The 26,305-nt window shown below is 38.8% G+C and overlaps 1 long non-coding RNA gene across 1 annotated transcript in view; it reads right to left on the reverse strand.

The window, feature by feature from the left end:
• Positions 1 to 26,305, reverse strand: part of LOC136019024 (uncharacterized) — a 341,700-nt gene that overhangs the window by 160,293 nt on the left and 155,102 nt on the right. Inside the window, exon 2 of the long non-coding RNA XR_010614706.1 lies at positions 236 to 276. This is a non-coding gene — a long non-coding RNA (uncharacterized LOC136019024). The remainder of the gene's footprint in view (positions 1 to 235; positions 277 to 26,305) is intronic.

Genomic DNA, 26,305 nt, shown 5'->3' on the forward strand with positions numbered 1-26,305 from the left:
TGCTAATAAAACCTGAGAGAAGTACCAGTTTGGGAAAACAGTTAACTACATGCTTAACACAAAGCAACACTTTTAGCAAAATATATGCTTTTTTAGTCAGCTCTGTTCCGGATTCAGTGCCCTGAATCTCAGACTGGGAAAATCAGATCTGTTATGATATTTGAAGCTGGATACATAAAAACTGTGCTGCTCCACCATCAGTACTCTCCCTACCCAACTAAATTCATTAACTTACCCAGCAGCTCCACCAGGTTGTAATCAATTCAGGAAAACATCCTGTAATGAAAAATAGAGAAAGTATTGATACCATCCACTCACCCTGTCATTCTCCATGCTTGACAGCAACTTCATAGTCTGACTGTCTGGCAGAGTTTTCAGAATTACCCACTTTGTCCTGCATTACACTGGGTATCTACAGCTGCCCTAAGATACCATCTCTTTCACCTGCTGCTCCAGGCTCATCCAAATTGAAAACTCAGATCTGAGCACAAAATTTTATGACTGTTTGTTGTGGTTTAAACCCAACCACAAAGCTCGTTCACTCACTCCCCCACCCTTTTTTTCCTCCCTCTTTCTTTCCTTCCTCCCCCACCCCTGACCCTCCCCACTCCCAGAGGGATGGGGAGGAGAATTGAGAGAATGTAACTCCCACGGGTTGAGATAAAAACAACCCAGTAACTAAGGTATAACACAAATCACTACTGCTGCCACCAATGATAATAATAAGAGAAAATAACAAGAGAATACGATACCATCGCCGAACGAGTTCGAACCCCCCCACCCCGAAGAGAGACCGTGCCCTTCCGGGTAACTCCCAGTTACCTCCCTAGGCATGAGGTGCTGTGGTATGGAATACCTCTTTGGCTAGTTTGGGTCAGGTGTCCTGTCTCTGCTTCCTCCCAGCCTCCCCTCGTCCCCGGCAGAGCATCAGACTCACAAAGTCCTTGGCCAGAATAAACATTACTTAGCAACAATTAAAAACAATCGGTGTTATCAGCTCTCTGCCCAGGCTGGAAGTCAAAACACAGAGCTTGCACCAGCTACTAAGAAGGAGAAATACTGGGAAAGCCAGGACACTGTTAAATATTAGTAGGACTAAGATGGGACTCTACTTCATAAAAAGCAAAATACAGGCAAAATACCCATTGAGCTGTATCTGGTTTGTAACAAAACCTGCCATGTTTGCCTTTGCTTTTCCACCCCTGAGCCAGAGGGAGGGACAAGATCTGGAAAGAATGCTGGTGAACCTTTCTCAGAACCCAGTGAGATCTGGATTTGGTTCTTTATTCCCACAGAGACCTTTGACTCTAAACACGGGGATTAGTTTCTCCTTAGTGATTTCTACTTCCCTTTTGTGTTAAGTTTTGTCTAAGGATTGTTCTAAATTGCATGGAATGGCGTGATGGGCCTGGGAAGAAGGGAATGACATGTAGCTAAATCTACGGAATTATAGTTTCTGAAGAGAAACTTCTGGATAATTATCAGATAATAGAGCTAGTAGGATACTATTGGCACAATACATATGTGAAGAATTTAAGACTATCCAGAAAAACCTCCCTGTGCCCCTGCACTGGTAAGCATTTACTGGTGCGGTGGCACAGTCCCTACTTGCGTCTCACTGATTAAAAACCTTCATTGTGCTGCCACCAAAGGAAACTGTATACAGTTCTGTGTGGATTCCTGTCTCCACCTCTGAAAGGCATATCAAAATCTGCACCACTTTGACCTATACTCATCCCTAACCCAAGAAAAGAAGAGATCAGTTAAACCAGCGCAGGGAAGCTCAGAAACTTGCCAGTACAACAGGTAATCTGCAACTGCTGATTACCTATCCTTATCCAACTCAGATGAAAGGTTTGCCATCTGGTAAGGGTCTTGGCTCACATACAGCAAATGTACTCAGTCCAAAGCCAGTAACATTAACTGCAGTTCCAGTAACATTAACTCACAGTTCTAACATGTGCACACACACAAATCAGGGTGCAACAATATTTTTTTTTAATTATTATTTTTCACATCCCTGAAAACAAAATAATCTCTTCACATGCCTTTATTTGTTACTGTGTTAACTGAGTCAGTACATAAGTACCAGGACACAGTCAGTCCATAGATACTGCCTGATGCTAACTCCTGAGCCCCAGAGTTTGTGGGAAGTATGGCAGAGGGAGGAACAGCTAAAAAGCTGGAAAAACAGCAAAGGAAGCAGAGTATGTGTGAGTGAGTGAGAGCAAGAGAAAAATCCACAGTTGGGCCAGAATTCTGCTTGCCAAAAACAAGCTAAGAGATCTATTTCCAAATGAAATGAGTCAAACCGGGGAAACAAAAATAATAATGCCGTGTGTAACTTAAAGCAGCAGCTGCTATCTGAGAGGAAACACGAGATGAATTAGAAGACACAGAAGATTAGTCTTTTCTAGTCTTCAAATTATTATGTTTGTCAAGCTTTTGGCTCAAAAATGTTTGACCTAATCACATCTGTTTTAACAACCTAAATGAGAGGCCCAGCAGCTGTAGCTGGCAAAAGAATCTCCAAATCTGCAGACACCATTTTACAATATTTGGGCTCTTGTCTGAACAATCTAGGGATAACATGAACTCTACACCCTAAAAGTACCTGTGCTGTGCATAACCACTTACAGACTGATGCTGCAGCCATCTTGCAAACAGGCCTGCTTCTAAATTCAGCTGTTCCTTGGCTTAGCCTCTGGAAATGGAAACCCATTACTCTGCTGAATGCAAATTTATTTCATATTCTTGCAAACAATCAACTAATGCCTCTTTGTCTACACCCAGATAAAAAGGCAAACAATGGGTGCTGAAGAGAAGTGAGTGCTGATGAGTTAGAAGACAGAATACAAAGTCTTGCAAGTAATGTGAAGCCAATCTGGCTGAGACTCCAGCGAACAGAGAAAAGGTGCTTTGCAGAAGGTTAAAATAGCATACAGAAGATTATTTTCTTATTATACAAATATATATGTAACAAGTAAAAAAAGAAAACCCTATTAATATGGTTACATGAAAATGACCTGGCTGGATGATCTAAGCTATTTTTTTTTGTGCCCCTGTAACCTGCTGAGTTTTATTTAGTGAGAATTTCCTGTCTGTCTAATTTTCATTGGCACATCAAGTTTCTTGCAGTGACTGATTCTTTTCAACATCTGCTGCTCAGTTTGACAGTATTAATTTTGGATTTCTCCCCAGATCAGATTAGTTGAATATTGTAGTGAATGCTGGCAAAAGATCGAAGTTTTCCATCTCTCTTTTCTCCTCTCCTTAATGAAAAAATGTTTTCTTGAGATTCATAATCATTGCTATTACTGTATCTGATACTGAAAATCACAGAATAGAGAACTATTACATATACAAATAGAGATAGGTTTTCTTCTCCCACCAAAATTCTCTCCACCTGTCTATAGATTCAGTTTACTATTCATTGCTGCTGTATCCACAATCCTCTAAGCATACATGTTGAAAGTGTTCAGTTTTCAAGTGTGTAAATGCCGAAGCATTATTCTATAAGCAGTACCAAAGTAGGTGGGTTTGGATGGGGCATAAACTTAACACTTGGCATACATGTTATGATGGATTGCATGTTTTGCGTATCCAGAGTCACAGAACACTAAACAGGAACCTACATACCAGTACACGGTCAGCAGGGCTTTTGTTATAGTTATTGTCACAAGTGGGTGCTCTACTCCATTAACAGTATCTTAGACATAGTCCCTACACCAAGGAGCGTACAATCTGTGTCTGAGGAAAGAGTTGAGGTGATATCAGGCAGAGTGAAGGCAGATATTCAGGAAGTAATATTTGTCAGGATGATCCGTGACAGCATCATACACTAAGAACATGATTTTATCATCTAGATGATGGCAATTTAGGTATTTGAGCAGAACAATGAAGCAGCTCTGTGAAATGCTTTTGACCATGTAACATGCATGAAAAGAACAGAAAGAAGCACACTGGGTGCTCATTTGAAAAGAAGAAGAGGTGAACCACCACAAGCCAGCCTGTAGAAGGAAGCAAGAGGTGCTGAGAGTGAATGCAAACTGTTCTGGATGTGTTAATAGAAGGAAGTTAGTCAAGTGGTTCTAAATAAAACAGAGTACTTTCATTTACTTGATGTAAATGAGATCTAAGGCAATTCTTTGCTGCCCAAACTAAACTCCACTGCCTCCATTTGTCCTGTAAGGATACAGTTAAAGCAACAAGCTAGGAAAATAGTGTTGGCACCAACGTACTAGATGGATATGGACAGAGCAAAATCCATTTGCAATGCCTATAAAAAGGATATTTCAGGATGTAAGATGAACAGTCTCTGAATGAGCATTTTAGCTGTGTGTGCAGGATTAATCTAAGATTAAAACAAACAAGCAAACAAAAAGAACCCCAAAACAAACAAAAATTCCCAACCAACATCGCACGATTTATATGTAACGTGACTGTGAAAAGAAAGCATTACAAGACAAGTATGATACTCCAACTGACCTAAGTAATGAACAGGATTGCAGTGTTGTCCCTAGTGATTGAAGAAGGACATGACAGGGAGGTAGCTTGGAGAGAAAGATTAAAAGCTTTCTTTTAGTCCTCTTCAGTTCAAGCTGATGGCCAGACAACCACAAGGCAATGCTAAGAAGACAGACCAATTTTATTTTGAGCAGAATGAGACAGGTCTGGAATACAGAGATAAAGCTGTGAGTTCTCTATGGAGAGATGGCAAATTTAGATTAGGTTCAGAAGGGTGTCATCATTTAACCCCAGCCAGCAACTAAGCACCACCCAGCCACTCGCTCACGCCCCCCAGGTGGGATGGGGAAGAGAATTGGAAGGGTAAAAGTGAGAAAACTCGTGGGTTGAGATAAAGACAGTTTAATATGTAAAGAAAAAGCTGCACACACAAGCAAAGCAAAACAAGGATTTAATTCTCCACTTCTCATTTCAGGCAGGTGTTCAGCCATCTAGAGGAAAGCAGGGCTCCATCATGTGTAATGATTTCTTGGGAAGACAAATGCCATCACTCTGAAAACCCCCCCTTTCCTTCTTCCCAGCTTTCTATACTGAGCATGATTTCCTATGATGTAGAGTATTCCTTGGGTCAGTTGGGGTCAGCTGTCCCATCTGTGTCCCCTCCCAGCTTCTTGTGCACACCCAGCCTGCTTGCTAGTGGGGGGGAGGGGTGGTGTGTGTGAGAAGCAGAAAAAGCCTTGACTCTGTAAGCACTGCTCAACAGTAACTAAAACTTCCCTGTTATCAAATCCGAAACATAGCCCAGTACCATCTACTATGAAGAAAATTAACTCCAGCCCAGCCAAAACCAACACAAAGAGTTAAATAGCTTATGCACAAATATGTTATAAATATCTCCAAGTGATAAGGAGAGGCTCTTTACATTAAGTGTACCATGTCTAAATGCAGACACAATTAATTTACCTCCCTCCCCTCAAATCTAGGACCTACATAATTGCATATGCATTTTATATCTTTAGTGAGAAGCCCTTATTCAAAGCATTGTTGATGCTACCGCATTTTATAAATGGGAAACAAAATACAGCTGCAGCTTGATGTAGGTATCAGGTATCCTGGTGTGAGGTTCTTAAAATAAATCAAGCTGATCTGAAATATTATCTCTTCACAGACTAGAAAACCCTGATTAGCATAGAGGCTGATCTTTGCTCTCACTTGTGATCAAACAAATAATAGATATCCATCAAGCTGTTCTTCCTCCAGGTACTGAAAAAGAATTATTTTGGTTTCTAAATACATGGGAGGTGTTCAGATGCTGTTAGTCAGAGAGATCTGAGAACTATCAGCTGGTTGTGGGAAATTTACTGCCTGCATTTGGGTATTAGCAAGATCTGTCATTTAGCTTTGTAGAAACATATATGCCTTCATGAGGCACTTGAATTTTATAGTCATTCCATTTAAAAATCAGCTGTCCTCACTATTTCAGTTCTAGATCTTTTGATCCTTATGCTTTTATGTACTGGACTGTTCAAAGTTAGTAGAGAGCTGCCAAGTGTACAAATGATGTTTTAGCTTGATTAGCTCTGGCTTACCCTCCTTAGCATGAATTACACATAAGTGCATGCAAATATTATTGATTCACAGTGGCTGATCTATAATATTGCTCTCAAGGTGAATTATTACAAAGAGCAAGGAGAAATAAGTGCTCTGTCTAGGCTGCACCATTAACAGCAAGACTTTGGAAGGCTGATTTTTAAACTACAGTCTCTTTGGATTTGGGGGGTTAACTTCCTCCTCTGGCTAGGCTCAGACAGACTCAGTTCATAGCACTAAAGCTCCCCACTTCTTTATGTAACTTTGCTTGAAACAGGCATTTTGTCTTCATAGTTGGCATTTCACAGTTCTGTACATACTACTGCTAATGTTTAGACTATCTTCATTATGCCACAATCACAGAAGATATCTTTACATTATGATGACACTGAATGGGCATTCCCATAAAAGGATATGTCTGCCTGTATCTTAAAAACTGCCTCTGTTCTACAGCCACTTTCCCAGCCATAACTCATTTGAAAGCATGCATTTTTATCTCATCAAGTACTTCAGGAATTAGCTGGTAAATGTTTTCATGTGTATGAGTTTTAAGTCTGATTCAAAGTAATCCCTAGACAGTAGTTCTTTGCTATCTTTAAACACTGCCGCTGTTCAGTAACCCCTGCTGATCTATCCTGGAACAGGCAAATCAGCTGGCTGTATTTGAAGTCACTTTAAATACATTTCAAAGGCAGAATTTTAAGACAGGTGGGAATGGTAGTGCCTTCTATTAAGTATGCTGATGCTTCTCATTTTAACACCCCATTTTCAAATACTACTTAGCTCTGCCAAACTTAATCATTTAGTCTGAAATTTTATTTGCCAGGTGATCTGTATCATAGAAAAGCCTACAGGAGAATGATTTATTTTATCTCCAGAGCAGGGTCTGGACACAGTGTCAGCCATGAGGACAGAACAAAGCACTGAACAGCTATTCACATTCACTGCTATAGGAGTGGCTGGGGACCAGCAGTAAAAACATTACAGTAAATCAAAATGCATATGCCTGAGGAGGATGTATACAGCATTAAAGCTGGACAGCAACACTGGCTCTGGAAAGCCTGAATGCTGGTTTTGCCTCTGCAATCTGTCCTTGGTAATGGCATTTTTGTTTGCATTTCAGCATAGGAAATAGTCATCTATGCTTGCCTTTTTTAATAGTTTCAGCATCATTTAAAACCTCCCATTTTCTGGCTGAAGAAAGCATTATTGCAGGAGGTATAATACAGCTATGTGTCACAGGGTGAATGTGAAGGGCTTGCAGCAACACCAGTTCATGAGAAACTCTGCCACCTGGAACAATAAATATGGCCATGGCACAAGTTCTTCCTAGCAGGTACCTGAAACACAAAGGATCACATTTCCCTGAACTGGTCATAGCTGACTCCACATTTCTCAGTAAATTGAATGGCCTTTGCTTGCGGCTGTATCTGTGCTGTCATGCAAGGAACAGATTGACTGTGGTTTGCAACTGTTGTATTACTCTCTTAAGTTGACAAGTGCTTTGTCTTAGCCACATGCGCTTTGTTCGCTCTTTCAAAAGTCCTTTAAAATTCCACTGATTAGAGGTGGATGAACTGCAAACAGAGCTTTGCTCTGGTTTTGGTCAGCAAACAGTAGCTCAGGTGCTTCTTTGAGTTCAAGGTACAAGCTAAAAATCTAGTCTGGGAAATTTACAGGACACATTTCTAGTAGAAAGCATTAAATATGTAAATGCTTTATTTTGGGACACAGTGTGATGAGTCATTTTCTTACAAGTGTTCTACCTCTCTATGTTTGGGATCTGGCTCGAACCTTCCTTTGAAAAGTAAAAATGTTAACGATGACTCTGGATGCTTCAGCATAGTTCTCTAAGCTACTGTTTCATTTTAATAACATTAAGCTGTTAATATTTTTAAGTTATTAAATTCATGCAAAGACACATAAATGGCAACACAATTTAAAGCAAATGCAATTTGGGAACATTTTTTTCCTGTTTAAAGTTTAGTTTCAGTTTGAGAGGACTGTTCTAGCTAAGAATCTGTTGAGCTGAACTGTGGATTATTTGAAGAAATATTTCATATTCTGAAATCCTGTGAAAATGGACAAGGAGTTAGTTACCAGGATTTGTTCTTGTGGTGGGTGACAGGAGGGGGGAGTAGTACACCATGTGCCAATGATTATGAACCATTTCTCATGGTTCTCTATCCCACTGCAATCAAGGTTCTGCATCAGAAGTCTGGGCACAGTTAAACAATTGATGTTCTTTTCTGATAGCAGCGGTTTCAAAGATTTCCCTATACCCTGTGTGTGGACAGCACAGTCAGAACCAGTCATTCCTCTGGAACTACAGCACCTTTAGAAAGTGGTCATTGTTATCCTTGTTTATTCACTGGAGTATGGCTTTTGAAAAATCTTTCTATAAGCACCACAGTATATAAGGAAAGTCAGAACATAAAAGACCGACTGTCTCTAAGGAAAATGACGGGATGCCAAAACACTTGTATTGACAAGCTGAGGACCTATTGGGAGGTAGGCAGATCAGGAAACAACCCGCAGTCAAGAAACTCAGGGTTGAAACCCCCTCAAGGAACAGGCGTTTTTGCCATTTGATTTGGACAATGTCTTCCATTCATTCTGTCTGAAGGGAGCTGGATTGTCACAGTAAGAAATGCTTTACTATAATAATGAAGTTTCATACCAATTCTGTTTTCATTATAAAACATTTGTAAAGGGAAACCAGAAACACTATTTAATTTTCATCTGTGAAAGACTAAAAATCTCTGGGGTAAAATTCCCTCATTCTCAGTAGAATTACACCTATTTACACCTGGCTGAAATTTTGTCCCTAACATCCTTTTCATGTCTTACTTATTGAAGCAAGCAAGTGTGAACACTCATTTTCAGCAGGGATCAGTCAGCTGTGTCAAAAGCAGGAACAAAATTACTTCATTTTTGTCATTAGACACAAGGCAAAACCATTTGGGATTTTAATAAAGGCTACTTTTCTGAGAGTTGATCAGTGTTTCCATTTTCTGATTTGTCTGCAGACAGCACAAAAATGTAATATGAGAGAAGTGTAAGTGCTTCTCATGGTATTTTCTGAATAACTAAAATCACAGAGTCTTAGAAATCTTTTGTTTTTGTGAGATTGTCATCATCAAGAAGTCTAGATAGATCAGATAAGCTTCCTGACTTCGGGGTACTTAGCCAGACTGATGAAATGGATTTGCAGGTAGCCCCTTTGCAGACTACAAGCACTTTAGTATTTCTCTGCTTGCTCATGCATTGATTTTTGCACTTCTTGAGTATATAAAATGTAAGCTTTCAGTACAGGCTTGTGCTAAATTGCCACGGTTTCATGAGAGAATAACAAAAGTGAAAGATTTGGCAGTAAGCCTCACAGAAAACTGTTCCCACAGCTCGAGCAATATCATGAGTTGTGAGGACTATTTTAAAGTCATTAACGCAGAATTCAGTGTGCTGTCTAATATACTGTGGTCTGCATGTGATGGAGATGACTACCTCAAAGGTTGTAGAGTGTAATATAAAGATATACTGTTGAATATTTTCAAGACCATCACTAAGGGAGCTATGAATATTTGCAGTCTTCTTGTCTTCTTCAGACTACATTGTTGTTTTTTTTTTAAATATACTTTTACTAAGTATCTGAGGCTATGTTCATTTTGTAATAACAAGTACCTATAAAACAAAGGACTGAGTATGCTGCACATAAATCTTACCCAAAAGCTGTTAAAATAATTGTGCTATGATACCCATCCAGGAGAAAAACCTGGAAATTACCAACTGACAGGAGGGACTTTTAGGCAAGCAGCCTCCACAAAAGAGCAGGCCCACAAAGACCTGAACATTTCTCAGTTTGTTTCCATTTTCTCCCTTTTCCTGAATTAGTAAAGCTAAATATCTTCTGGAGAAATTGCATATTCTAGACAGTAAATGGGATAACCATGCTTTTGCTTAAAACTGATTAAAAATGAATAAAATTTATAATCAATGAGACCATTGATACCATCCCTATGCTTTACACCACTTCAAAAAATTTCCAGCAAATATAAGAACAGAATATTGGGGCCACATTATCATCTTTCACAGAAAACCTCCCCTGGGAAGCGAATCTGTAGTATTTTCACTGTTTGTCTCCTATCGTCTCTGATCCCCATATTAGCACATCTCAAGGAAATGGTGTAAGACTGCCGCATCTGCATAGACAGAAGACCAGCTCCATGACATGGTGCCCTGGGTTCAGCAGTAGCAGTTATTTTTCTCCTTCTTAGTAGCTGGTGCAGTGCTGTGTTTTGACTTTAGGCCTGGGAACAGTGTTGATAATGCCGATGCTTTTAGTTGCTGCTCAAATGTTTGGTCTGGCCAAGGACTTTCTGAGCCTCATGCTCTGCCAGGGAGGAGGGGAAGCTGGGAGGAAGCAGAGACAGAACACCTGACCCGAGCTAGCCAAAGAGGTATTCCATACCACAGCATGTCATGCCCAGGATGTAAGGGAGAGTTACCCGGAAGGGAAGGACTGCAGGGTTGGACGAGGTATCGGTCGGTGCTTGGCTGGGGGGAGTGGGGCGAGTTATTGGTCGGCTGGTGTTGAGGTGTTGTATTCTTTCCTGTTGTTATTTCTATTATCATTATTATTATTGGTGGTAGCAGTAGTGATTTGTGTTATACCTTAGTTACTAAACTGTTCTTATCTCAACCTGTGGGAGTTGCATTCTTTTCGATTCTCCTCTCCATCCCTCCAGGAGTAGGGGGAGGTCAAGAAGTGGGGGGAGTGAGAGAGTGACTGTGTGATTTATGGATGACTTTTGTTTAAACCACAACACATGGCCTCTGTCTACCATAAATGCACAAAATCAATGGGGAAAACATAGCTGCTTCGACATCTTCAAGCATCTTCTGAGGACTTTTACTACTTGAGTAGGCTGACATATTCATTGTCATGTTGCTAGTGTTCATGTTGTTAGTTCAGCTTGTTTAGCATTCAAGAAATACTGAAATGGTAGGACAAATTTTGCTCAAAACTTTAAAACATGGCCTGGTATTAGCTGCGCTATTTTTGTCAAACATGTACAGACATTCTCTTTGACTGCTACTTTTTCAAAATCACCATAATTTTCAGCAGTTGCAAAGTAATTAATCCTGCTAGCAATCCCTAACCCTCATTTTCACAGACAATTATTGGACACGAGGTCAGCTAGTCCCTACTATCATAGCTGGAGAAATCCATTGTTCCCAATCTGCAGCTTACATGGCCAAATGTTTCATGCTAAATTTATCACTGTTGATTACTTGCACAAACGCTCTGGGTAGCCTTTTGGGGATATTTCTGGACTCTTGCTGGTGTATTACTTGACAGCCTTATCACACAATAAAACAAAGTTATGATTATACTATGGATAAGCCACTCCCCTTCCAAGCGGGAAAAGAAAATAGGGATACAAGACACGGAAAGCTGCAGAAAAAACTGCAAGTGTGTTTCAAGACTCCAGGTCTAATATTTGGTTAGACAATGCTAAAGGCAAAACCAACATCTTTTCCCTATTGTAATTGCTATACAGAGTAAGCAGCTCTATTCTCATGTTGACACTCTTATATCCATTTTTCACTGCTGGATAAGATTCTTTGTTGTGCTGATATCCAGTATCCATCCTTCTACTACTTTTAAAATAGGGAGTACTGGAAAGGTGGAGAGTATCTTCAGAGCTTTCTACTGAATTCTGGTGTCCAGCCAGTGGAAATTGTGTGCCTCAATCTCTCTATCTGAATTCTCCTAGTCTGTTTTTACTTTTTATATGTAGTGGTTTTTTCTGCATGTGCTGTGCATTTTAACAAGTTGTAGTCATTAAGAGAAAATTAAGGCAAATCAGTGCCAAATCAGACAACAGAATCCCAAGTCCTAAATACTATTAAAGTTCAGCTACTAAGGCATTTAACAAAAAAGACAACTTTACATTCCCTAGCTACCATCACCCATCCTGTTGTTCTGACACACCACAGGACAAAAGCCATGGACTATCAAGATTCAACTAGATCTTGTTGCATTAATTTTCAAATTGGTAAAAAAAATAAAATCTTTAAGGACACTCCTAGTTCTGCCAATCGATACTGTAGTGTGAGAGTTTAATATTTTAATAGATGATGGGACATGCTCACATCTGAAAAGTAAATGACACTAACTCTGGGATTAAGTCATCAACAAGACAGAGGTAATCATATACATGTAGCATTATGCTAGTTTTATTACCCTGAATCTTTTAAGCCTGCACATATTCAACAATGAAGTAATGTAAAATGGAAAATCCAATTAGTCCACGCATATGCTTCTTGAATGTCAGTACCCCAGCTCTGCATGTAGATGAACTGAACAATAAATTGATAGCTTATAAAAGAACTGTTGTCTACAGCTTTGTAGTTTTGCATTAAGATTTTGCAAAAAGATGAATTTCTTTTGTTCACAAGTGACAAAAATATTAGATGTTAAAAAACATTTTTCATATAAAACTTCAGCAAACGCATCTCATTTAGAAACAACTTTAGACAGTGAGAAAGCTTTAGGAAGGCTAGAAGAAGAATGCGATTACCAAGTAGAGCAACTAGAAAAAATAAGAGGAAAATAACTGCATAATGAAAATCAAATATATCTGTTGGATCTATATACATTGACACTTTATATATTTGGGTTCAAATTTTGTGAGGCATACAGAAAACATCCCATAATTTGATGGCACACTAATATCTTTGTAAGGTGTCTGACAGTGTGGGTGCATCTTAAAAGGCTTTTTTCCAGTCTGTAATGAGCAAACTGCAAAATCAGGAGTTGCATAAATATAAACTGGTCTGTAGGCTCACAGCATCTCAATGCAAAGACGTACACTAAATTTCACGAGAAGCTTTACGTTCAACCTTCATGACTGTCAGGGAGAACAGTCTAAGCTCTTTCAGCTTTTGTTCTGCTAGCCCAAAGAAGCTGTTGGCTTTCTTTTATAAGGCAGGCTTCTACTATCCTGTAGCCATTCTTTACACCAGATTTGTTTTCCTGCGTAAGGTTAGCAGAGAACTGTATACACACAGTATTTAAGGTCTAATAACATCAATACTTCCTCACACATGTGAGAATACCTTAAGCAATACTGCTAAAAATAAAAGCCAAAAAATGCCTATATGATAAACTTAAGTCCCATAGCCTGTCAATGGTGCACACTCTAGTTTCTTCACAATAAACACTCGCAAAAAACTTCTCTGAACAGATTGTGTCCAAATGAGATGCTCAAAAGTACAATATTCCCCATTTCTTGATTTCTTCATTCCCCATGATCAGTTATAGAGCCTTAACAAGAAATGGGAAATATTCCCTGTATTCCTTTACTACTCATATGAAATATGTTGGTCTATAACCTCATACCAACAGGCAGAAAGATACAAGATTTATCACTGGTCTTTTACAGAACATAGGAAAATAAATACAAGAATTAAACCATTTCTGTTGTGTTGACTGTAAAGGTCAATGCCAGTACTACTTATAATTTTAACTTACCATACCACTCTCTTTTAAATTTAGGCAAGTCAAATATATTGCTTATGATTTTATCAGTGATTCAGAAAGATTATGCTTCTGAAAAAGCCAGACACTTCCAGTACAGATTTTTTCATCAGGTTCTTTATTTGATTTGAAAACCTTTAAAGTGCTTTAAGTGTGTGAAATTCAAATGCAATATAATGAACTTATGAACTATGGGCTATGAACTTATTTCATAAAAAGGAACCTCACTTTTTATAAGATATAAACCCTTCTTTATTTTCTTCATAGAAGTTAAAATGACAGATATAATGTCCAATTTTCCCCTACCTTGCAGTTTTTACATACATTTAGGATCTACTTATAACAAAGCACACAAAATCTGACTCCAGAGCAGCTCTTCCCACAGTTCCTAATGTCTGTTTAAATTTGGGTCAAAGTTTTAGTGGCCTATATGTACTAAACAACCAGGCAATGCAACCTACAGTCCAGTTGTCCAGTCCTTCTAACTTTCATGAACATAGTCATTGCTATGATTAAGCAATGGTTGAATAATCTGGCCCCAAAAGTCTTAAACAGTAAGCAAATGTAAAAAAAAATGAAAACAAAGTAAAAGTAAATGAAGTTAATGTAAGGCTTAAACATGCAATATCCCATGCACGTTCCCCAAACTTGACTGTCTCACCAGAAAAGGTTCTAATGTGTGTTTAGTTTAGAAATAGAAAACCAGCAGATAATATGGGAAATATCTGCATATACAAATATTCATCAGCTGTATTTCAAGAAACCACATATGTCAGAAGACATTCAAAATAGTAGAAAATCTGGTACACTTTGTACAAGGGAAGAGGAAATCTGTAGCAACAGGCCTGGGAATAAAATAACAGCATCAAGGAACATCAAGCATTCCTTATTCAGCTGATGAAGAACTCCTGACACTGTACCAAAACAGATGTAGAGCTCACCAACCAAATGTTGCAAAAATTAAGATAAACTCAGACATCAGCTTTCCTCTGGAAGCTGTTTTAAGTGTATTACCATAGGTTTCAGCAAATGTGCTTACATGTAAAATAGACAAAGACTTCTCTCATTAGGCATAGATAAGATAAACTGGCCTGGGTTTCTCCAGAACCATTTTATGTTTTAACTTATGGTTTCTGAAGGGAAATAATTTTTTTTTTTTTGGGGGGGGGGGGGTGCTGTTGTGTCATCTGGAGATATCAGTGAGCCAACCAACACACAGGGGATCCAGTTAACATCTCCAGCAGGTTCCTAGGGAACAAGATCATTTTTCTGTGCATGTAGAATCATAGAACAGTTAGGGTTGGAAAGGACCTTAAGATCATCTAGTTCCAACCCCCCTGCCATGCAGGGATACCTCACACTAAACCATCCCACACAAGGCTTCATCCAACCTGGCCTTGAACACTGCCAGGGATGGAGCATTCACAACTTCCCTGGGAAACCCATTCCAGTGCCTCACCACCCTTACAGTAAAGAACTTCCTCCTTATAGCCTATCTAAACTTCCGCTGTTTAAGATTGAAACCGTTACTACTTGTCCTATCACTACAGTCCCTAATGAAGAGTCCCTCCTCAGCATCCCTATAGCCCCCCTTCAGATACTGGAAGGCTGCTATGAGGTCTCCACGCAGCCTTCTCTTCTCCAGGCTGAACAGCCCCAACTTCCTCAGCCTGTCTTCATACAGGAGGTGCTCCAGTCCCCTGATCATCCTTGTGGCCCTCCTCTGGACTTGTTCCAACAGTTCCATGTCCTTTTTATGTTGAGGACACCAGAACTGCACACAATACTCCAGGTGAGGACTCACAAGAGCAGAGTAGAGGGGCAGGATCACCTTCTTCAACCTGCTGGTCACGCTCCTTTTGACGCAGCCCAGGATACGGTTGGCTTTCTGGGCTGTGAGTGCACACTGCCTGCTCATGTTAAGTTTCTCATGGAGCGCACACTGCAGGCTCACATTAAGTTTCTCATGTACACAAACGTAAGTCCAACAAACCTAGAAGAACCATGTTGCATCCAGTATGCACACATTATCTGGCCTGAAAATCTGAGAAAATCATTGGATTCCCTGTAAAAAATCAATTTGTCTAGATATCATCCACTGAACTTTCTTGAATATATTTAATAGGTAGTGTGGTATTTATAGTCACCACGTCTCAGATAATGAGGAATACTGACATCAGTACTTTCAAACTTGCTTTTAATTTATTCTCAAAACAAGAGAAAATCAGTGAGGAGCCAAAAGAGATGTCTAAATCAACAGCAGGAGGGCTCCTGGCTGAGTTTGGCTGCACCAGTGTACTGTTTCCACAGGAACTAAGATGGGGAATGAAAGAGCACCACAGGACAGAGACACTTTCATTCAGGTTCATTCTTACTGAAATTAAAGTGAAGTGCAATTAAAGCTTGGAGCTTCTCCAAGGAACTCTAAATAATAATACATCTTCTTCCTTTTATTCAGATGTTTAAATAGCTTTCAAAGAAAACCTGATAAATGTTTTAAATGCTAGTTTTGGATTTAAAGCCCAAGAGAAATAGCAATATTCCTCTTTAACTTAAATCCTGTAAAACCAAGGCAAATACGTGCTTGTCATTAAACAAGACTCAGTTTATCCTAGATTAAAACTATATAACTTCAGGCACTAAATAGTGAAGGCTATATTAGAAAAATATTTTCACCTTATTCTTCTTCTGTAGTCAACGAAGAAGGGGCCTTGCAACCAGCCTGAGACCTGCCTACTTTTTAGAAGGGTCTGGCTCTCACCACCAAATACTGAGGTCCTATTTCCAACCCACAGTAAAATGTGACATTAGAACTAAGCTAATCTACTTTCACAACTGTCCTTTTCACAACCGCTCCAGTACTTGTCTGGCTGCACACGCTGGTTCAGGTAGCTAAACCCTTAGAAAATGAATCCTGCCCATACACATGCAGTACATGCTGCAGTCACATTGTAGACAACCCACTTGCAGGGAATATAGAGCATTCACTTCCACGGTTTAGAGGAAGCTCTGTGTACTATTTTCATTTGGACTTCTTAGCACTATCACTATTATGACCCACTGCTCCACATGTATTTTTGGCAACCTGCTCTCTATAGTGGTGTGATAACATGGTAAGGTCTCAGCTAGATTTTAAGGAACTCTGAGAATCAGTAAGTTTTTAAATAATAACTGCATAAATCATTTTAGTCTTTTAAAAGACAGTACCCAGCTTCTCAGGCTTCTTGATCTGTTCTGAAAATCATATCTATGTGTTAGCAAAAGATATTACTCTAATGACATTAATGTGGCAGCAGTGGGAGACACCCAATTATAATGTTTAATACAGCCTGCTTCACCTCTTGCTGTGTATGGCTAATGAACAAGGACAGGAACTTTCGGAGAAAGAGAGTAGAAGATTACAGTTTTCTGAATGTGGCTCTCAGCAATTGTGGTCATCTGTGAAATTACTTTTTCTGTAAGCAGAATATTCTCCCTTTGGATATTTAACAGAAGAGCAATGGAAAATGGAAAATGCTTCCTTTGTGAATCAGGATAGCAGTATTTAAAATGAAATCATTAATAAAGGATCAATGACATATAGAGGCCCAACCTCATTCCAGAAAGCATGAATACTTTATTGACTGTTAGATTTTTAAAAGAATCCTGGCTGTGCTTGGCACATTATTCACAAAACCTTTGGCTCCGTAATTTGGATGATTGCTGTACAGAAATTGGAGAACAAATTCGAATGGTTTCAGGGTGTAATATAATGCAGGCAGAGACTTTTTCCTCCAAGTTACCTGCTCAGAGCTACTCGGGTTAGCTTTGGCTGAAAATTGTTACTCTGTTAAGTGACCTGTGGATGGAGTCTTTGTCAATCCATCTTGGGTCTCAGCAGATAAAAGTCTGCAGCAGAACATAACTGTACTAGTAAAGAACCCTCTACAGCCTCCTGTTTACACTACTAACAGAGGGCTGAGATCAGCCAAGAGCTGGCACTGCTGCTGAGCCATTTAATACAATTCACTAATTTCTGATGGTTTTCAGGGAAGTGGGGGAAGAAAATAATAAATCATTCTGCAATATTTTTGATACATTAAGCAGGCCAGCAGACCACTGAGCTGTCTAGAAAATCTACCCTTCTTATTACTTGCAGGTGCTTTAATATTCTGCATTTAGTACTTAATATGACACTTTTTCACACATTGGTTAAAGAGGGATTGGGTTTTACATTTTCAACCTCATCAGCTGGGATTTTTTGCTAATGGGATATTTGCTAACAGAAGAAAAAACAGTAGCCTTTAAAAAGAAATCAACTGGTGTGGAGCCACACACAAATTAACAGACCATATACTGACCTTATTTCACCCCATTGTAAAAACAGGAATAAAGGTAAATGCACAGTACTCCTGCAATTTGCTGGTAAGTAATGCTCCATTCTTGCCATAACCACTTACACTGTTTTCAGGTCCTGTTGGCTACAGTGGAAGCCAGTTGAGGCTGGAACTAAAGACATATGCAGCATCTTTCTGGCATGGGGGCTGTAATCCAATAAAATAAGAGCTTTTTTTCCCATTGCCATATGTGCCCGTTTTCTTTCCTAAACAGGCCATCCATCCCATTAGTCAAATGGTGTTAACAATTTTCTTGACAACAAAAAAGGGATTGCACATCAATCAAAAAGAAGCTCTAATGTTCCAACTACTATCTCAGTTGAATGTCTTTTTTCTGAACTTTATTTTAGCTGATGTAAATCTGTCAAAAATACCCATATATTCAAAATGACATGACTGATGGATGGACCTACACTATTGCTGCTATAGTTCCAGCAAATTTAACCTGGACAAAAATAATTACACACAAGTAGAAGTGATTCTCCTCTGGCAATGCAGAATTGCTCTGTGGTCAGCCACCTCACCACAGCACAGCTATTCTACATAAGCCATTTTCAAAGCTTTACAAATTAAACTTAAAGGAAGCTTACAGTATAATTACTAGAGAGAAAGAGGACAAAGGGAGGGAGGAAGGAATCTTTCTAAATGCCTGTAAACTCCTTAGGGGGCTAATCTTCAGAGAAGGGAGGCATCAGAAATCAAATTTGATGAGTAATTTTCTCAGCCCAGATAGCATTGAGATATCATTTGACACAGATATCCAGTTTAACCCCCACTTATGTTTAATAGTTGGATAATCACAGGTCACAAGTTTAGTTTTAGTAACAACCACAGCAGACACCTTATTAAAAGATTTTGCAAGCTACAGGGGTGTCATTTGTCATTATAGTGACTTTCTGGTTTAAATATTGCATCAATTTGTTTCTTCTATTTTATTTTTTTTCCCTTTCCCCAACTAATTAAGTTAAATATATCTCAGTATTCTGTTTTCAGTCTGATTCTCTAGTACTACACGGATACTCTCATGTTTTCTGGCCTGAGCCAGTCTTCTAACACATACAGATACAAGCTTACTGGGCTTCTAAGGATTACCAGGAGTAGTATCGTTTTCAGGGCAACTGAAGAATTGCTCAGATTCATTCTGTTTTCTCAGGCTTTCTGCAATCAAGGCAAATTCTCTGGCAAATGTCCTGACTGCTAAGTAGAATGTGGGGTGAGAAAAACCCACCTACTCACAACTGGCCACACTGTTTAGTACACATATTGCATCACTAGCTCTGACAAAAGAAGAGGCATTGCCCTAAAATGAGGCTGATACACAGACCTTTCCTAAAGCAGACATCAAACGCAAAATATAGAATCCACTTGGCTTTTTTTTTTTTTTTTTTTTTTTTTTGCATCCTCCATAGTTTTGCTGTCCTGATAAAGAGTTATCTGAGGCAAAGGGTCTTTCTTGAACCTGTACATCAAAGTCACAGGTGCTGTGCAGGTGCTTGGCAGACCCTATACAGCATGGAATTTTGCTTATGCCAAAATTGTGCAGTTTGACCAGAAGCAGCAGTGGTCAATAAGGGCATAGCAACAAAGAGGCCAATGATATTCAAGATAAGAAATGAGGTTTTAGTTAAATAACTGAGTTTCTGTGCAGCTATATTTTCTGGGTAACAGTGCACTGCTATTGGTAAAACAAAATGGCAGATGTATATGTTTGTTATCATTGTACCAGCAGTTACTAGGCATTATTGGAGTGGAAAAATTAGAAAGCTACTACACATACTCAAAAAATAAACACCTCTTCTCTTTTGAAAATCCTCATCAAACTCAGCATCACTCCTGTACCATATTTTTATTTTTTCTCAGTCTGAAGCTGTCTGAGAGCACAGGCAACTGGTTAAATTTAACTTTAATTTTAAACAGAATAACATTAGTGTTTTCCAGCTGTTTGTTCTCTTTAGAAGAAAAGCACTGTGGGTGGATGCTGCATCAGGAAGGGAGTGAAGTGGGCTGTTCCACACCAAGAACCAATGTGTGGGAAGCTCTCGTATAATATCAACAGCATTTTACCATTTTCTGGCATCCAAGCTTTTGGTAAGTGATTGTTTAAGTAACTGTTAAAATTAATGCATGACAATATTTCAGAAGTTAATGGTGAGTGCAGAGTACTAGAGGGCTTTTTAATTTTTATTGCTGCTTTGCAAATATTCTTTCCAAAGACCTGACACTCAAAAAAAGAAACTAATTATAAAATAGAACGTTTTCCAGTACCTTCTCTGATCACAAAACAAATAATAAGGTGGCTGGCTCCCTGATGCAGAAAGGCTAGAAAATTAAATCGACTGTGTTGAGGACTCTACCCTTCCACACAATTGTATAGGTGCGGTGAAAGGCTGGTACCTGGAAATGACATAGAATCATAGAATAGTTAGGGCTGGGAAGGACCTCAAGATCATCTAGTTCCAATCCCCCTGCCATAGGCAGGGACACCTCACACTAAACCATCCCACACAAGGCTTCATCCAACCTGGCCTTGAACACTGCCAGGGATGAAGCACTCACAACCTCCCTGGGCAACCCATTCCAGTGCCTCACCACCCTAACAGGAAAGAGTTTCCTCCTTATATCCAATCTAAACTTCCCTTGTTTAAGTTTTAACCCATTACCCCTTGTCCTGTCACTACAGTCCCTGACGAAGAGTCCCTCCCCAGCATCCCTATAGGCCCCCTTCAGATACTGGAAGGCTGCTATGAGGTCTCCAATACATTATTACCTTCTTTTGTTTCTATGAACATTAATGCAGATCTTGTGGTTCTAAAGATCTGAGATCTAAAGATCTTGTAATTCTTTTATCCTTTCAGGACAGTTCACAGGGATCCTCTGTGGATGTGCATGATCTGCTGAATAAAAAAAAAAATCTCCCCTCTCAAGGAATCTTCACAGAGTAAGGTTGAAGAGCCTATTCTTGCACTTGGTTTTATTTATAGTAAGGTATCCTAGTTGGGAATGAGCCTAGCACCTTCATGCTCACATCATGCTTATTTTACTCGCTATCAGAGCTAAAGTTTGTTATTTCTGTGGTGGAAACAAGCAACTGAAGGACAGCTATTACCTTATAAAAGGAGTACATCTGAATGACACAGATATTATACCAAATTTAAAAGCAAGATCAGCAAAGCAGTTTGGCAAGGCTGTCTCCTAACAGTTCATTTCAAACTCGTAATTCAGATAGTAATGATCTGAGATCAGTAGCTTTTTGTTTTCCACAGTCCTGAAACTGATTTTACAAAACCAAATCACTAAAAGATTCCTTTGTTTCTGTTCAATGTCCTTCTGCCACACGATCTCTCAAGGAGATAAATTAGAAAACAGAACTTTTGGCAGTTCTTATTAAACAAGTCTGACAAATACATATAAGCAAGTAACATTCAGAGAGCTTTAAGACTGATTCTAGGAAACGAGCTGCAGTGCTTGCAGGCTAAAAAGATACTAGATGTGCATGTGCTGCAGGCATGAATGCATGCCTGAGCAACCAGAGGGCAGATACAGTGACAATAACCATCTATACTCAGCAGATTTAGAAACACTTTGGCTACTACAGGAGTTGCAAGGTGCCAAGAGAGCAGACTTTGTTCAAGTGGCGAGTCATGAAGGTGTGCCAGTTTTCGCTGCATACTGTTGAAAACACAGGGCATAACAACATGGATGCAAAGTTATCTAACAGAGAACATGTAATCACCAAATTGCAATGATTTCAAGTTCTACATCTGAAACACAACTTTCAGAATTTGTTCTTTATTGGTTAAGGAGATGACTCACGGCAACCAGGACAAAATGAATGCTCTGGATACTTGAAAAAAATAGCATTCACTTAAAATGTCTTTTTGCCATATATTCATGGCCTTCCATTCAAAATTTGTTCATGGTTGCCATTTAAACATTACCTATAGATAGCACTTAAAATGTTTTACCACTACAATCTGTCAAATTTAGATTAGGATCTTATTTCTACTACAGCCTTTAGCACTTATCCAGGAAAATATATTATTCTCAACCCTCAGAAAGGACTTGTGAATGTTTCATTTTGTTCTCCATCTGGCCACAGAGAAGCCAAAAGAACTAAGCCAATTGCTCCTACTACTCTTCCTGTTCCTTTAGCCTAAGTATACAGACACTGTAAAATTGCTGTAGTACAAATGCATGAAAACGAAGTCAACTAACTGAAACATCTATTTCACAACTCTTGGTCAAATTAAATGAAGGTTATGTCCATACACAGATAATATGTGCCAATCTGGGCCTTTAGGCAGAGACTGAAAACAATCCCTTAGCTGCATGCGTGTGTGTTTTACGCTAATCTCTGTTTTCAGGCAAAAAGTGTATCTTGAGTAATTGGTTTGCTCATAAAAATCCATAGATGTGTACTTGCTAGTTAATTTGAATGCTCTTATTTTTGTTGCCTGTAACATTCTACTAGAGAACAGTACAGCCATAGAATGGCTTCTCTACACAAATCCAAATTTGTGGACAATGGTGAGGGGAAGGTAAAAGCCTTGAAAAACTGTGGGGTTTTTTCCCCCCACTGGCAGCTAGTTACTGATCCCATCAAGGAGCAGATATAGCAGAGAGTAGTTGTGCAAAAGCTGACTAATCTGGCAGTAAACTCCTCAGCTCTGCTCTGGAGTAGTGTGTCTAACAGCTAAGCAGTTGTCTATTGGTGCAGGTTCAGTTTTGTACTTGAGATTGAATGACAACTACCTTTTTTCTCTATTTTTTTTTAACAGAGAGAAACTTTAATTATGAAAGCTTGAAACCTCTCACCAGATTGGGAATGGACATGAAGAGACCTCTAGTATCCTTACCCAGGCATTTAAGAACAAAATAACAAATTTGTCCTGCAAAGTTTCTGTCTTCATAAGCTTTCCAAAAAGAGGCTTCACTTTACCTCCGCTGAAAGGAGAAGGTGTCTGTAATTGCTTCTTCACATTTTTTATCTGCACACTGGAAAGACCAGGTGTCTTTTCCAAACCAATTTTTCAGGTTTGGAACGAGAGTAGCTGTACATTTATTTAATAAACAAACCACCTCCTTTTTCAAGCACTTAGAATAAAACCATTAGCATACCTGCTTAAATCTAGTTAATTTCAAAGAATTTCCAACATATGCAGAAATCAACAGCAATCTCTGCTGCACTAATCATCTGATTTCTTGGAAGATGTCCTGCCTTGGAATACATCTCCTTTGGCATTCTCCGAGTGCGCTGTACTTTCTTGTGTCTCTAAAGAGAGTAGTTCAGAGATGATGAAACGCAGTTCTTATTTCTACACAGCAAAATCTTTACACTTTCCACTACTGTACAGCAGTTCCTGCAAGAATAATTCCAAAAACCTTTGGGATTATTTTCCCCTCTACACTTCATGAATGTATGAGTCCCATACTTATGCTGGTGGCCAAATGGCCACTGATTCCTACTAAAACAGAATATAAATTAAGATATGTACAAATTAATGGGTTTGGTAGCAAATCTGACTCACAAAAAGGAGAACACCCTGTCCTGTTGTGCTGAGGAACATGCATCCAATTTCTCCACCTATTTAGTTAACATTCTATTCCCTGCTGGGTTTATGCTATATGCATATAGGGTTCCAACTCTTGTTGCCTTTCTGCATCAGTATCTGTTGCCTTTGCAGCACAAAGAGACTGAAGAGATTAGCACATAGTGTATCAAATGCCAATGTGAAATGAAGTAAAAGGCTTACTTGCTGAATAGACAAAATTAGAATGTGTCATGGGTGGCCAAAGCTCAGGGACCAAAATGGCTTCCGATTTAACTTAACTTAGAAGGGTTATAAAGAGCTATGCACTGACCATATTGCTTTAATTAGGGTCTCCTTAAGGTTAATGCAGACATATCCACACTACATTACTTCATCAAATTCCTTCTAGCTGCTTGCTATTTTGGAATACAGTAGGTACTACATGTAAGAACAGTAACAGTGAACTGGACACGTGGCATCTGCTTTCCTGAAGCCAGTCCTGGATCCTGACCACTAATTTAAAATGTGTCTTTATTATTACATAAGATGCTGATACTTGTTTACTATCTTATTATCCCAGCAGTTAGAAAACAAGATGTCACATAAATAATGAATGCTTCCCAAAATGTCATAATTAAAATCTTCTAGTACTTCTCAATGCACTCCTCTGGCTGCTGATGCAAGCATCTGCAGGTCAAATAGTTGTCAGAAAATAGCTAATTATATCCTTTCCCAAGAGGAAGAAAAATCTTTAAATTTAATTAAAGGACCTTAACTCCAGTCCTGAACATTAGGGCTTCTTCCCATTGGATTTTCTTCTGTGTGACTTACAGTGATAGTCTTAACATTCACGTTAGCAGTAGCTCCCATCTGTGGGTCTGCTTTTTGCTCAGCATTGGTTAAAGGATAATTTGATGAAATTAGTCTCTTTCACACCACCACATCTTGATATTTCACTTCCACAAAAATAGCTAATAAACAATCTGAACTTTAAAGTTCATTTCTGCAACTTGTGCCAGTATGTCTCACACTCCAGGTAGCAAGAGTCTCACTCACAACATTTGGTTTGACATATTAATCAACATAGTGGCAAAGGTCCCAGGAAAATCATGAAAGAGGAGTAGAAGTGTTAAGCAAAATGCTCAGCTAGAGCTGATGTGGGCACGTAATGTAGGCTGGCCTAAATAGGTTATGAAACAAAGAGACTCTCCCTACTGCTTTACGTCTTTTTAAGAGAAAGAAAAAACACAAATCATCTTAGTATTTCCACAAAGTTGGAATAAACAATCCTGTAAATCCATAGAGGTTTTGCTTTGGTGTAATCATGTACTTAGTTATTAAAAGTATATTTAGCATTACTGATTCTTTGCTGAGAATACAGATTTATGCAGAAAATCTGAGTATCAGCAAAAACGAAGTATCTAGATGGTTCTGTTATAACCACACTTCCTGTAATACCCAGATTATGAAATCTAAAAGGAAATAATATTCCTGCAGTTCACTATAATGACATCAAAGTAGTCATATTATTACTACAGAGCAGTTTCACCAAGTGTTCTTAACTACCAACTTTATCTTTCTCATGTCTGTTAGAGGTAGATTGCCACAAGTTCTTTTATGTTGTTCAAAATTGATAAGTAGCATTATATAGTTGATATTAATACTACAAATGCAATTTTGTCCTATCATCCCTTTTGCTCTTCAAACCTATACCGACCCAGACTAAAGCAGATACTTTCGAAGCAGAGATAATAGACTGTTTCCATTCAAATCTCATTATGGAAAAGAATATCCTCATGAAAACTCTGTTTTATAAGAAATTTCCCAATTAAAAATAAAACAAAATTACTTTAAAGGCTTAAGAAATATTTTATAAAAAATATAAAACAATGAAGGGAAAAATCCCTCTTGAAAATATTCACGGGAAATACTGCTTTACTAACCAGATGCGCTTAAAAGGAAGCGGTGGAAACATACTCTTTCTCACTAAAGATAACAGATTCTATAGCCAGGACAATCAATTTTGATAAAAAAGTTGAGTCTTATTTGCCAGTACTTGAACCACTCATTACTTTACTGGACACATGTAGGAAGATTTCTGCAAGGTGCTGAGTCACAAAAAAGACTAAACACAAAGAACTAAACACCTGTAATCCCAAGTGGTCCAAAACAGCTTGCTACCAGGCAGGTGAGAAGGTCATCTTTCTTCTGCCTTCTGCTCTTGAAGATCAGTAAAAAACGGACAACGACTGCTGTCAAACAAGCACTGAAGTACTAAGTCTACTGGTGTTCTTTCAGGTGACAGGTAGGAAGAATTCAACTACATGTGGTCCAGCAGTGCACCTCAAACTTAGTGCTGAAATACTTTGTAGAGAAATCTCAAGGATTAGAATTTTTTATCACAGGGCCTTCACCTTAAAGGCAAAATCACATAGCATAGTGGGAAAGTCCATAAGCACAGTGGAAAGAATGCTTGAAAGAATAAGAGTAACCACAGTAAAAAGACAGATTTTCTCTAGGTGGAGGCAATACAGTGTGATTAATAATGGAAAGGAAGAAGGCGGCTCCCCATCCTCTATAAGTCACTGGATAGACACTTAGATCAAAGGGACTCATGGTGTAACACTGAAATAACACTGGGGATTAAGATAGACCATAAATCTCAATATCACAGACTGTTATGTTGATGACTAATTTATTCGAGGTTGAAGACAAGAGGTTATAAAAACAAATTTATGGCCACTGTATTTATTATAATTAATTTTCTCCACAGTGAAAGCATAGTGATTTGGAAAAAA

Source organism: Lathamus discolor, chromosome 8, assembly GCF_037157495.1.
Source record: "Lathamus discolor isolate bLatDis1 chromosome 8, bLatDis1.hap1, whole genome shotgun sequence".
NCBI classification, from domain to species: Eukaryota; Metazoa; Chordata; class Aves; order Psittaciformes; family Psittacidae; genus Lathamus; species Lathamus discolor.